Source organism: Acipenser ruthenus, chromosome 24 (genome assembly GCF_902713425.1).
Source record: "Acipenser ruthenus chromosome 24, fAciRut3.2 maternal haplotype, whole genome shotgun sequence".
NCBI lineage: Eukaryota > Metazoa > Chordata > Actinopteri > Acipenseriformes > Acipenseridae > Acipenser > Acipenser ruthenus.
The window spans coordinates 11,265,964-11,279,574 of NC_081212.1; the positions used below are offsets into that span (position 1 = coordinate 11,265,964).

The following is a 13,611-nucleotide window of genomic DNA, read 5'->3' on the forward strand; positions in this document are numbered from 1 at the left end:
CGATTTATAAATGTCAATATTATTTATTAAATTAATCTCTATCTAACTTTTGATTTTTAATTATAAATACACTGTATATATATATTTTTTTCTCTCTCTCTATCTATATTTTGATTTCTAAAAATCAATATTATTTTTTACCTCTCTCCTTCTCTCTATCCATCCATCTATTAGCCATACCATTACAAAAAAAGTCTTCTTCTATCCTCCGTTTCACATGATTAATGTTGTCATTGAAGCTAAATCAATCAAAATTACAGGACCAGAGGGAGACACAAAAGAGATTTGCACCAGGAGCCGGTTTTTCAAAACTTGTAATCTGGATCATTTTGATCAATTTGTTCAGAAAATGTCACTGCTGGTTTATCCATATTACGAATAACTGCGATTAAAAAGTCCAGCATTTTAAAAAGTAATCTCAATCACAAAATATAGGATTACAAATCCAGATCATTTGTATCCAGATTGCAAGTTTTGAAAAAGCAGCTCCCGGGGAGCCTCCAACTCACAACTGCAGCATCCTGCCGTATAAGTACGACACACAATACAAGTGCACCACATAGAGCACCTGGAGGAGACATCGAGCATTTGGCACGTGTAGGGGCATTGTGGCTTAGTTGGTTAAAGCACCTGTCTTGTAAACAGGAGATCCTGGGTTCGAATCCCAGCAGTGCCTCGTTTACTTCTTGTCCCAAAGCTAAATGCATACCGTCTTCTTCTTCTGAAAAAAAAACACAACTAATTAAATCAAAAAAACACACATAAACATTCACGACTCTGGCGGGACTCAAACCCGCAACCTTTAAATCACACCACACAACCAGCCTAAAAGTCCAACATGCTATCCATTGCACCACAGAGCCCTGCACCGTTATGACCGGCACGGCAAAGTTGAGGTAGACGGAGCCAAGGCCACGGAGGAAAACGTGCCAAAAAACGACGGGGATGGGATTCAAACCTACGCGTACAGAGCACATTGCAAGGCATGGCCTTTACAACTCGGCCACCTCGTCCTCCATGCAGCAATCACATTAAAAAAACACATTTCACTCTTCCATCACCCAGCCCTTTCTGGTTTCATTCTATCTATCTATCTATCTATCTATCTTTTGATTTATAAATGTCAATATTATTTATTTTATTCATCTCTATCTAACTTTTGAATTATAATTATAAATATATATATCTTTTTTTGTCTCTATATTTTGATATCTAAAAATAAATATAATTTTTTAATCTCTCCTTCTCTCTATCCATCCATCTATTAGCCATACCATTACAAAAAAGTCTTCTTATCTCCTCCGGTTCACATGATTAATGTTGTCATTGAAGATAAATCAATCAGAATGACAGGACCAGAGGGAGACACAAAAGAGATATGCACCAGGAGCCGGTTTTTCAAAACTTGTAATCTGGATCATTTTGATCCATTTGTTCAGAAAATGTCACTGCTGGATTATCCATATTACGAATAATTGCGATTAAAAAGTCCAGCATTTTAAAAAGTAATCTCGATCACAAAATATAGGATTACAAATCCAGATCATTTGTATCCAGATTACAAGTTTTGAAAAAGCAGCTCCCGGGGAGCCTCCAACTCACAACTGTAGCATCCTGCCGTATAAGTACCACACACAAAACAAGTGCACCACCTGGAGCGCCGGGAGGAGACATCGAGCAGCTGGTAAGTGTGGGGCATTGTGGTTTAGTTGGTTAAAGCACCTGTCTTGTAAACAGGAGATCCTGGGTTTGAATCCCAGCAGTGTCACTTTTACTTCTTCTCCCAAAGATAAATGCATACCAGCGTCTTCTTCGAAAAAAAAAAAAAAACACAACTAATTAATCAAAAAAAACACACATAAACATTCACGACTCTGGCGGGACTCGAACCCGCAACCTTTGAATTACACCACACAACCAGCCTAGAAGTCCAACATGCTATCCATTGCGCCACAGAGCCCTGCACCGTTATGTCTGGCACGGCAAAGTTGAGGTAGACGGAGCCAAAGCCACGGAGGAAAACGTGCCAAAAAACGACGGGGATGGGATTCAATCCTGCGCGTGCAGAGCACAGTGCAAGACATCGCCTTTACCACTCGGCCACCTCGTCCTCCATGCAGCAATCACATTAAAAAAACATATTTCACTCTTCCATCACCCAGCCCTTTCTGGTTTCATTCATTCAATCAATCAATCTATCTATCTATCTATCTATCTATCTATCTATCTATCTATCTATCTATCTTTTGATTTATAAATGTCAATATTATTTATTTTATTCATCTCTATCTAACTTTTGAATTATAATTATAAATATATATATATCTTTTTTTGTCTCTATATTTTGATATCTAAAAATAAATATTATTTTTAAATCTCTCCTTCTCTCTATCCATCCATCTATTAGCCATACCATTACAAAAAAGTCTTCTTATCTCCTCCGGTTCACATGATTAATGTTGTCATTGAAGATAAATCAATCAGAATGACAGGACCAGAGGGAGACACAAAAGAGATATGCACCAGGAGCCGGTTTTTCAAAACTTGTAATCTGGATCATTTTGATCCATTTGTTCAGAAAATGTCACTGCTGGATTATCCATATTACGAATAATTGCGATTAAAAAGTCCAGCATTTTAAAAAGTAATCTCGATCACAAAATATAGGATTACAAATCCAGATCATTTGTATCCAGATTACAAGTTTTGAAAAAGCAGCTCCCGGGGAGCCTCCAACTCACAACTGTAGCATCCTGCCGTATAAGTACCACACACAAAACAAGTGCACCACCTGGAGCGCCGGGAGGAGACATCGAGCAGTTGGCAAGTGTGGGGCATTGTGGTTTAGTTGGTTAAAGCACCTGTCTTGTAAACAGGAGATCCTGGGTTCGAATCCCAGCAGTGTCACTTTTACTTCTTCTCCCAAAGATAAATGCATACCAGCGTCTTCTTTGAAAAAAAAAAAAAAAAAAACACAACGAATTAATCCAAAAAAACACACATAAAAATTCAGAGACCTTTGAATCAACCTTTGAATCACACCACACAACCAGCCTAGAAGTCCAACACGCTATCCATTGCGCCACAGAGCCCTGCACCGTTATGTCCGGCACGGCAAAGTTCAGGTAGACGGAGCCAAAGCCACGGAGGAAAACGTGCCAAAAAACAACGGGGATGGGATTCAAACCTGCGCGTGCAGAGCACAGTGCAAGACATCGCCTTTACCACTCGGCCACCTCGTCCTCAATGCAGCAATCACATTAAAAAAAACATATTTCACTCTTCCATCACCCAGCCCTTTCTGGTTTCATTCATTCATTCAATCAATCAATCAATCTATCTATCTATCTATCTATCTATCTATCTATCTATCTATCTTTTGATTTATAAATGTCAATATTATTTATTTTATTCATCTCTATCTAACTTTTGATTTATAATTATAAATATATATATCTTTTTTTCTCTCTATATTTTGATTTCTAAAAATAAATATTATTTTTTAATCTCTCCTTCTCTCTATCCATCCATCTATTAGCCATACCATTACAAAAAAGTCTTCTTATCTCCTCCGTTTCACATGATTAATGTTGTCATTGAAGATAAATCAATCAGAATGACAGGACCAGAGGGAGACACAAAAGAGATATGCACCAGGAGCCGGTTTTTCAACACTTGTAATCTGGATCATTTTGATCCATTTGTTCAGAAAATATCACTGCTGGATCATCCATATTACGAATAATTGCGATTAAAAAGTCCAGCATTTTAAAAAGTAATCTCGATCACAAAATATAGGATTACAAATCCAGATCATTTGTATCCAGATTACAAGTTTTGAAAAAGCAGCTCCCGGGGAGCCTCCAACTCACAACTGCAGCATCCTGCTGTATAAGTACCACACACAAAACAAGTGCACCACCTGGAGCGCCAAGAGGAGACATCGAGCAGCTGGCAAGTGTGGGGCATTGTGGTTTAGTTGGTTAAAGCACCTGTCTTGTAAACAGGAGATCCTGGGTTCGAATCCCAGCAGTGTCACTTTTACTTCTTGTCCCAAAGATAAATGCATACCAGCGTCTTCTTCGAAAAAAAAAAAAACACAACGAATTAATCCAAAAAAACACACATAAACATTCACGACTCTGGCGGGACTCGAACCCGCAACCTTTGAATCACACCACACAACCAGCCTAGAAGTCCAACACGCTATCCATTGCGCCACAGAGCCCTGCACCGTTATGTCTGACACGGCAAAGTTGAGGTAGACGGAGCCAAAGCCACGGAGGAAAACGTGCCAAAAAACGACGGAGATGGGATTCAAACCTGCGCGTACAGAGCACAGTGCAAGACATCGCCTTTACCACTCGGCCACCTCGTCCTCCATGCAGCAATCACATTAAAAAAAACATATTTCACTCTTCCATCACCCAGCCCTTTCTGGTTTCATTCATTCAATCAATCAATCTATCAATCTATCTATCTATCTATCTATCTATCTATCTATCTATCTTTTGATTTATAAATGTCAATATTATTTATTTTATTCATCTCTATCTAACTTTTGATTTATAATTATAAATATATATATATCTTTTTTTTCTCTCTATATTTTGATTTCTAAAAATAAATATTATTTTTTAATCTCTCCTTCTCTCTATCCATCCATCTATTAGCCATACCATTACAAAAAAGTCTTCTTATCTCCTCCGTTTCACACGATTAATGTTGTCATTGAAGATAAATCAATCAGAATGACAGGACCAGAGGGAGACACAAAAGAGATATGCACCAGGAGCCGGTTTTTCAAAACTTGTAATCTGGATCATTTTGATCCATTTGTTCAGAAAATATCACTGCTGGATCATCCATATTACGAATAATTGCGATTAAAAAGTCCAGCATTTTAAAAAGTAATCTCGATCACAAAATATAGGATTACAAATCCAGATCATTTGTATCCAGATTACAAGTTTTGAAAAAGCAGCTCCCAGGGAGCCTCCAACTCACAACTGCAGCATCCTGCCGTATAAGTACCACACACAAAACAAGTGCACCACCTGGAGCGCCAAGAGGAGACATCGAGCAGCTGGCAAGTGTGGGGCATTGTGGTTTAGTTGGTTAAAGCACCTGTCTTGTAAACAGGAGATCCTGGGTTCGAATCCCAGCAGTGTCACTTTTACTTCTTCTCCCAAAGATAAATGCATACCAGCGTCTTCTTCGGAAAAAAAAAAAAACACAACGAATTAATCCAAAAAAACACACATAAACATTCACGACTCTCGCGGGACTCGAACCCGCAACCTTTGAATCACACCACACAACCAGCCTAGAAGTCCAACACGCTATCCATTGCGCCACAGAGCCCTGCACCGGTATGTCCGGCACGGCAAAGTTGAGGTAGACGGAGCCAAAGCCACGGAGGAAAACGTGCCAAAAAACGACGGGGATGGGATTCAAACCTGCGCGTGCAGAGCACAGTGCAAGACATCGCCTTTACCACTCGGCCACCTCGTCCACCATGCAGCAATCACATTAAAAAAAACATATTTCACTCTTCCATCACCCAGCCCTTTCTGGTTTCATTCATTCAATCAATCAATCAATCTATCTATCTATCTATCTATCTATCTATCTATCTATCTATCTTTTGATTTATAAATGTCAATATTATTTATTTTATTCATCTCTATCTAACTTTTGATTTATAATTATAAATATATATATATCTTTTTTTCTCTCTATATTTTGATTTCTAAAAATAAATATTATTTTTTAATCTCTCCTTCTCTCTATCCATCCATCTATTAGCCATACCATTACAAAAAAGTCTTCTTATCTCCTCCGTTTCACATGATTAATGTTGTCATTGAAGATAAATCAATCAGAATGACAGGACCAGAGGGAGACACAAAAGAGATATGCACCAGGAGCCGGTTTTTCAAAACTTGTAATCTGGATCATTTTGATCCATTTGTTCAGAAAATATCACTGCTGGATCATCCATATTACGAATAATTGCGATTAAAAAGTTCAGCATTTTTAAAAGTAATCTCGATCACAAAATATAGGATTACAAATCCAGATCATTTGTATCCAGATTACAAGTTTTGAAAAAGCAGCTCCCGGGGAGCCTCCAACTCACAACTGCAGCATCCTGCCGTATAAGTACAACACACAAAACAAGTGCACCACCTGGAGCGCCAAGAGGAGACATCGAGCAGCTGGCAAGTGTGGGGCATTGTGGTTTAGTTGGTTAAAGCACCTCTCTTGTAAACAGGAGATCCTGGGTTCGAATCCCAGCAGTGTCACTTTTACTTCTTCTCCCAAAGATAAATGCATACCAGCGTCTTCTTCGAAAAAAAACAAAAACACAACGAATTAATCCAAAAAAACACACATAAACATTCACGACTCTGGCGGGACTCGAACCCGCAACCTTTGAATCACACCACACAACCAGCCTAGAAGTCCAACACGCTATCCATTGCGCCACAGAGCCCTGCACCGTTATGACCGGCACGGCAAAGTTGAGGTAGACGGAGCCAAAGCCACGGAGGAAAACGTGCCAAAAAACGACGGTTATGGGATTCAAACCTGCGCGTGCAGAGCACAGTGCAAGACATCGCCTTTACCACTCGGCCACCTCGTCCTCCATGCAGCAATCACATTAAAAAAAACATATTTCACTCTTCCATCACCCAGCCCTTTCTGGTTTCATTCATTCAATCAATCAATCAATCAATCAATCAATCAATCAATCTATCTATCTATCTATCTATCTATCTATCTATCTATCTATCTACCTGTTCTGTCTGTTGGTGCATGCTGGGAGTGTGAGGGGTGTGTGCTGCTGCAGGAGGGGTTGTGGAGAGAGTAGGTGAGTGATATGTGTTTTTTCTTTTTTTTGGGATATAAGTGTTATTTAGGTTTATTTATTTTGGGTGTTTTCAAAAATTTAGCTGACTTTTGTCAGCTTGAATAGGCCAGTATGGCCAGTTCCGGGGGGAGGGAAGCTCTCACAAACTTTTCTTTTGAAAAGTTAAGTCGCCGTCATGGAGTAAAGATCATAACGGAGGGGTTTGTGTCATTGGAGCAATGTGTTTTAGCGTTAGGTGAAGTTGTCGGATGCGAGAATATCAAGTCTGCATCTCGAATGAATGGTTCAATTGTTGCTTTTCTGAATGAAATCAATCTCGTTACTAAAGCTGTTGAAAAGGGAATTGTGGTAAATGAGACATTTATTACCGTGTTACCTCTGGTTTTACCATCCAGAAAAGTAATTCTTTCAAATGTTCCCCCTTTTTTAAAGAATGACGTGTTAGAGAATGCACTCTCTAGACACGGGAAAATTGTTTCGAGTCCAAAGAGAATCCCCTTGGGGTGTAAATCTCCGAAGCTGAAACACATCGTTTCTTTCCGCAGGCAAGTTAACATGATTTTAAATGACATGAGTCAGGAGTTGAACGTAGCCCTCAAATTTAAAATAGACGAGAATAGTTATATTATTTTTGCGACTACAGATGTCATGAGGTGTTTTGGTTGTGGGAAAGAGGGGCATGTTGTTAAAAACTGTCCCGAAAATGAGGCTAGCACGGCGGAACAGGACAAGGGGAAAAAGAGTGAGCATAAAGAAACAGAGAGGAGAGAGGAGGGGAAAGAAATTGGGAACGGCTCTAATAATTCTGCAGATGCAGGTAACGAAAGTAGCCGACAGACAGAAACTCAGGGGGATGAGAGACTGGAACATGAAGCTAGTACTGAGGTGAATGTAGGAGAGCTGGCAGTGACTGGAAAACAGAGCAGAGAGACGGCAACAACTAGCGCTGAAAAACAGTCAGCTCTTGATGTAGACAGCGCTGTGGAAGCAGGTTGCAGTAAAATGATACAGAATACGTCTGAGTGTGTAGAGCTCAAACAAACTGAGAGTATTGTTAAATCTGTAGAGGTCAAACAAACAGAGAGTGTGGTTGAGGCTGTAGAGTTAAATCCAACAGCAGGTGATGAAAGTAAAATAAATTCAGTTTTAGAAAAAATGGATGTAGAAACGGTAGGGGAAAAGTTTAAGTTCAAAACTCCGAAAAAGAAAAGACAGAGGAAACGGGAAGATGATGAAACTGTAAAGAAAAGAGCTAATGTTATTGAGGAAAGTGAAGCGGCGCCTGGGAAGAGTAAAACAACAGTGCCGTGGAGTGTTAGAGTTGCCAGCAAAACTCCCGAAGAGAGCTCAGAGATAGACAGTGAAGAGGAGGCAGTTTTGACTGACTGTTCCCAAACATCAGACTCAGCTCTCTCTGGAACTGGCTACAGTGTCAGTAACATAAAAGATTTCTTGGAAATCACGAAGGGTAGAAGAGGAATTAATATTGAAGACCATTTCCCAAATATCTCTTTGTTTTTATTAGCGGCACGTTTTACCTCACAGAAAGCGTCAGGCTCCGACCTCACTGAGCAAGAGCGTTGGCGTTTGAAAAACCTGATCGCTAGAGTCAGTAAACAGTTAAAAAAAAAAACCTAGTGATTAAATGGATTGGATTTTCTTTACCTTCTTGTCAGTGTGTCTGGTTCTTCTTTTTCCAGTTTCCTTCCTTCCTTTTCACACTAAAATGAATTCGTTCACAATTGGGTCTTTAAATATTAATGGGTGCAGAGATGAGCTGAAGAGAGCTGCTTTATTTGAATACCTTGATCAGAAAAAATGTAATGTTGTTTTTTTACAAGAAACACACACTGATTTTAATAACCAAGTCGACTGGGTTGGTGACTGGAAGGGGGACGTGTTTCTTAGTCACGGCTCCAATGTAAGCGCTGGGGTGGCCGTGCTGTTTTCAAAAGGTTTTATTCAGTCTCCCCCTGTTGTTACTGAAGTGGTGAAAGGGAGATTGTTAAAAGTTGACTTAAAGATAGGGGAAAACATGTTTGTTTTTATAAACATATATGCCCCGAATGATGGACGAGAGCGGGTCCGGTTTTTTAAGACGTTAGATCAAGTTTTAAATGGCTGCAGTGGCAGAGATAGGGTTGTTTTAGCTGGTGATTTTAATTGCACAGTTAACCACATGGAGGACCGTAATCATCCTGAGCCACACCTTCAGTCAGCTTCAGAACTTAATTTGATTTTAAAAAAGCATGACTTGACTGATGTGTGGAAACAATTGAACAATTCAATGAGACAGTATACATGGGTCAAATACTGCAATAATAATGTTTCCTTGGCCAGGTTGGATCGCTTTTATATTTTTAAACAGCATTTTAATCTGGTCACCAAGTGTTTTATTTCTCCAACTGGGTTATCCGATCATTCTCTTTTAACTTTAAGTGTAATGGTTCCCTTGCAAAAGCCAGGAAAGTCTTACTGGCATTTTAACACTCAGCTTTTAAAAGATACCCATTTTAAAGAATGTATGAGTTTTCTATGGGAAAGGTGGAGAGAGCAGAAGACTGCTTTTACTTCCCTGGCTGAGTGGTGGGATGTGGGGAAGGTGCAGATCAGATTGTTCTCTCAGCAGTACACTATTAATGTCACAAGGAGGATGACTGCGGCTCTGGAAGAGCTGGAGAGGGATATGTTAGAGCTTCAGGGAGCTCTACAGTCCAATCCCAGTAGTAGGTCGATTCAAGACCTCAAGAACAAAAAACAGCAGATGGCTGAACTGCTGAATGTCAAGATGCAGGGGGCGCTGGTGAGGTCCCGAATGCAGCATATAGCTGAGATCGATGCACCCACACAGTTTTTTTTTGGATTGGAAAAAAAGAGAGCAGAGCAGAAAGTCATTCACTGTTTAAAAACTTCGACAGGGGAAGAGCTGAGGGAGCCTGGGGAGATTCGGCGACACGCTGTGAATTTCTATTCGGAACTGTTCACAATGGAGGTTGGGGAACAGGCTGAAGCGACACAGCGGTTCCTGGAGGCTCTGCCAAGGCTCGCTGAAGAGGAAAAGAAAGCACTTGAGTTTCCCCTAACGTTGCAAGAGCTCTCTGATGCCCTCCAGGGGCTAAAAGGGGGAAAAACTCCAGGAATGGATGGGCTGCCTGTTGAATTTTTTAAAGCTTTTTGGACATTATTGAAGGATGACCTGTACGCAGTTCTAAATGAATGCATGGAGAAAGGAGTGCTGCCTATGAGCTGCAGGAGGGCAGTGATAACACTATTACCCAAGAAAGGGGATTTGTGTAATATAAAGAACTGGAGACCTGTGTCCTTGTTATGCACAGATTACAAAATAATGTCCAAAGCCCTGGCCAGAAGACTAAGCACTGTTTTGGGTCTTGTTATACACCCTGACCAAACCTACTGTGTGCCCAACCGATGCATCTTTGACAACATTTTTTTAATTCGAGACATATTGGCTGCCTCTAAGCTCTTTAGTTTCCCTGCTGGGCTTATCTCTCTTGATCAAGAAAAAGCCTTTGACAGAGTCGACCACAGTTATTTATGGAAGGTATTTGAAGCCTTCGGATTTGGCCCGAGATTTATATCTCAAATACAGTCCCTATACTGTGACATTTTTAGTTTGCTGAAGATCAATGGGGAGCTGAGTGCACCTTTCCCAGTCCGCCGGGGTATAAGACAAGGTTGTCCTCTCTCAGGAATGTTGTATTCTCTTTCTATTGAGCCGCTTATCAATAGACTTAGACAGGTTTTAACAGGACTCACTATCCCAGGTAGCCTAGCTCAACCAATTAAGGTCTCCGCTTATGCAGATGATGTTTCTGTTTTTATTCAGAGTCAAGCAGATGTTGACAAATTGTATGAAAGTCAGAAATGTTTTGAAGCAATTTCTTCAGCCAAAATAAACTGGCAAAAAAGTGAAGGGTTGTTAATAGGGGATTGGAAGGGATGTGGGATCCCAGTTCTGCCAGGTGGCTTGCGGTGGAGTCAAGAGGAGATAAAGTATTTGGGAGTATACTTAGGGAATGAGAGGGCAGTCAGGAAGAACTGGGAGGGGTGTTTGGAGAAAGTAAAAGGGCGCCTGCAGAAATGGCGTTGGATTTTGCAAAAGATCTCTTACCGGGGAAGGGTCTTAATTATAAATAATTTAGCTGCTTCTATGCTCTGGCATAGGCTTATATGTATGGAACCTCCGAAAGATCTTTTAAAAGAAATTCAGAGAGAGTTTTTAAGTTTCTTCTGGGACGGGTTACATTGGTTGAGGCAGTGTGTGTTGTTTTTGCCGCTGGAAGAAGGAGGGCAAGGTTTGATGGACTTGTCTAGTAGACTCAAAGCTTTCAGGCTGCAAACAGTTAAAAAACTGCTGTATAGCAGCGAGAAACTTCCCTGGACTGATGTAGCTCAGTTTTTACTGCATCAAGCTGGAGGGCTGGGTCTGGACAAACAGCTTTTCCTCCTAGATAGTGCCCTGTTCAACTCGCCCAATCTGCCACCATTTTACCAGAGTTTGCTTAGGGCATGGCAGAGTCTGAGGGTTAAAAGAGGTGAGGGAACTCTTGACTTCTATTGGCTGCTTGAGGAACCTGTCATTTTTAATCCTGGATTTAGAATAAAATTAACAGAGTCTCAGTCGTTTACAAAATCAATGATGAAAGCTGGGGTTATAAAGCTTCGACACGTTGTGGATGTGAATAGGGCAAAATGGAAAAGTCCACAACAGTTGTCCTTAGCTCTGGGTTTACATTCTACGAGAGTAGGTGGCAGGTTACTTTGTCAGATTCAAGCAGCCCTGTCTAGAGAGCAGGATGACATTTTGAAAAATGGGTTCTCAGCAAAGAACCAGGCCTTACTTGAGACCCCGTTCCCCTCCTTATTGATTTCCCCATTGGCCCCCTTGAGTGGGGAAGATGAAGGTCGCCTGCTAAAAATGGAAAAGTTGACAGATCTCCCCCTGGCAAATACAGAAGGCAAAAAATTATATGAATTGTGTGTTAAATTGTGTCATGAAAGACAGTTACAAGAACTTCCAGACACACATTGGAGGGAGCGGTTGGAGGTGGGAGAGCAGGCCAGACCGGCCTGGAGGAGCCTGTATAAACCTCCTCTACCCAAGAGATCAGGGGACTTGCAGTGGCGACTCCTGCACACCATCATCGCTGTCAATGCTTACCTGTGCATCATAGACCCAGGAATAACAGATAAATGTCCCTTTTGTATAGAAAGAGAGACTGTTTTTCATGGTTTTGTTTTCTGTAACCGTTTAGCCCCTTTGTTTGTTCTCATAAGGCGCCTGTTTATTGACCTAGGCTTGGATTTTTCTGAGTGTGTTTTTATCTTTGGTGTAGCTTACACAAAAAAGGAAAAATATGTGTGTCAGCTAGCAAATTTCCTGCTAGGACAAGCCAAGCTCTCTATTTTAAAAACTAGAAAAGCTCATATTGCTGGTGTTGGTGAAATCAATGCAGTTACTGTTTTTAGAATGCTGGTTATCAGTAGGATTAAACTGGATTTTAAATATTACAGTATGGTGAATGATTTGGAAATGTTTTCATCGAATTGGTGTATTGCTGGTGCACTTTGTGAGACAGATGGTGGGAATTTAATTATTTATTTGTAAATTGCTGTTGTTGGTTATTTATTTAATTTAAAAAAAAAAATAAATAAATAAAATTAAAAAAAAAAAAAAAAAAAAAAAAAAAAAAAAAAAGTAAATATTTGACTATGTATTAATGTATTTGTTTTTATGTGTTTCTTTGTAATGTTAAAGATTTGTGAGTAGTTAATAAAGGTATTTTGAAAAAGTAAAGTATCTATCTATCTATCTATCTATCTATCTTTCTTTTGATTTATAAATGTCAATATTATTTATTAAATTAATCTCTATCTAACTTTTGATTTTTAATTATAAATACACTGTATATATATATCTTTTTCTCTTTCTCTATCTATATTTTGTTTTCTAAAAATAAATATTATTTTTTAACTCTCTCCTTCTCTCTATCCATCCATCTGTTAGCCATACCATTACAAAAAAAGTCTTCTTCTATCCTCCGTTTCACATGATTAATGTTGTCATTGAAGCTAAATCAATCAAAATTACAGGACCAGAGGGAGACACAAAAGAGATATGCACCAGGAGCCGGTTTTTCAAAACTTGTAATCTGGATCATTTTGATCAATTTGTTCAGAAAATGTCACTGCTGGATTATCCATATTACGAATAACTGCGATTAAAAAGTCCAGCATTTTAAAAAGTAATCTCAATCACAAAATATAGGATTACAAATCCAGATCATTTGTATCCAGATTGCAAGTTTTGAAAAAGCAGCTCCCGGGGAGCCTCCAACTCACAACTGCAGCATCCTGCCGTATAAGTACGACACACAAAACAAGTGCACCACATAGAGCACCTGGAGGAGACATCGAGCATTTGGCACGTGTGGGGGCATTGTGGCTTAGTTGGTTAAAGCACCTGTCTTGTAAACAGGAGATCCTGGGTTCGAATCCCAGCAGTGCCTCTTTTACTTCTTGTCCCAAAGCTAAATGCATACCGTCTTCTTCTTCTAAAAAAAAACACAACTAATTAATTCAAAAAAACACACATAAACATTCACAACTCTTGCAGGACTCAAACCCGCAAACTTTAAATCACACCACACAACCAGCCTAAAAGTCCAACATGCTATCCATTGCACCACAGAGCCCTGCACCGTTATGACCGG

General features: G+C 39.8%; 11 non-coding genes across 11 annotated transcripts; 7 read left to right on the forward strand and 4 right to left on the reverse strand.

Moving 5' to 3' along the window:
• The first annotated feature begins 602 nt into the window (after positions 1-602).
• Positions 603-676, forward strand: trnat-ugu (transfer RNA threonine (anticodon UGU)). Its single transcript has one exon. It is a non-coding gene; the product is annotated as a tRNA-Thr (tRNA).
• A 1,018-nt stretch (positions 677-1,694) lies between these two features.
• On the forward strand, positions 1,695-1,768 carry trnat-ugu (transfer RNA threonine (anticodon UGU)). The gene has a single exon. It is a non-coding gene; the product is annotated as a tRNA-Thr (tRNA).
• Positions 1,769-1,869: 101 nt separating this feature from the next.
• On the reverse strand, positions 1,870-1,960 carry trnar-ucu (transfer RNA arginine (anticodon UCU)). Its single transcript is given in 2 exon segments — positions 1,870-1,905; positions 1,924-1,960. It is a non-coding gene; the product is annotated as a tRNA-Arg (tRNA).
• Positions 1,961-2,833: 873 nt separating this feature from the next.
• trnat-ugu (transfer RNA threonine (anticodon UGU)) lies at positions 2,834-2,907 on the forward strand. The gene has a single exon. It is a non-coding gene; the product is annotated as a tRNA-Thr (tRNA).
• Positions 2,908-3,964: 1,057 nt separating this feature from the next.
• On the forward strand, positions 3,965-4,038 carry trnat-ugu (transfer RNA threonine (anticodon UGU)). The gene has a single exon. It is a non-coding gene; the product is annotated as a tRNA-Thr (tRNA).
• Positions 4,039-4,137: 99 nt separating this feature from the next.
• Positions 4,138-4,228, reverse strand: trnar-ucu (transfer RNA arginine (anticodon UCU)). The gene is given in 2 exon segments: positions 4,138-4,173; positions 4,192-4,228. It is a non-coding gene; the product is annotated as a tRNA-Arg (tRNA).
• Positions 4,229-5,099: 871 nt separating this feature from the next.
• trnat-ugu (transfer RNA threonine (anticodon UGU)) lies at positions 5,100-5,173 on the forward strand. The gene has a single exon. It is a non-coding gene; the product is annotated as a tRNA-Thr (tRNA).
• Positions 5,174-5,273: 100 nt separating this feature from the next.
• On the reverse strand, positions 5,274-5,364 carry trnar-ucu (transfer RNA arginine (anticodon UCU)). Its single transcript is given in 2 exon segments — positions 5,274-5,309; positions 5,328-5,364. It is a non-coding gene; the product is annotated as a tRNA-Arg (tRNA).
• An 870-nt stretch (positions 5,365-6,234) lies between these two features.
• On the forward strand, positions 6,235-6,308 carry trnat-ugu (transfer RNA threonine (anticodon UGU)). The gene has a single exon. It is a non-coding gene; the product is annotated as a tRNA-Thr (tRNA).
• Positions 6,309-6,408: 100 nt separating this feature from the next.
• Positions 6,409-6,499, reverse strand: trnar-ucu (transfer RNA arginine (anticodon UCU)). Its single transcript is given in 2 exon segments — positions 6,409-6,444; positions 6,463-6,499. It is a non-coding gene; the product is annotated as a tRNA-Arg (tRNA).
• A 6,834-nt stretch (positions 6,500-13,333) lies between these two features.
• trnat-ugu (transfer RNA threonine (anticodon UGU)) lies at positions 13,334-13,407 on the forward strand. The gene has a single exon. It is a non-coding gene; the product is annotated as a tRNA-Thr (tRNA).
• Positions 13,408-13,611: the final 204 nt, after the last annotated feature.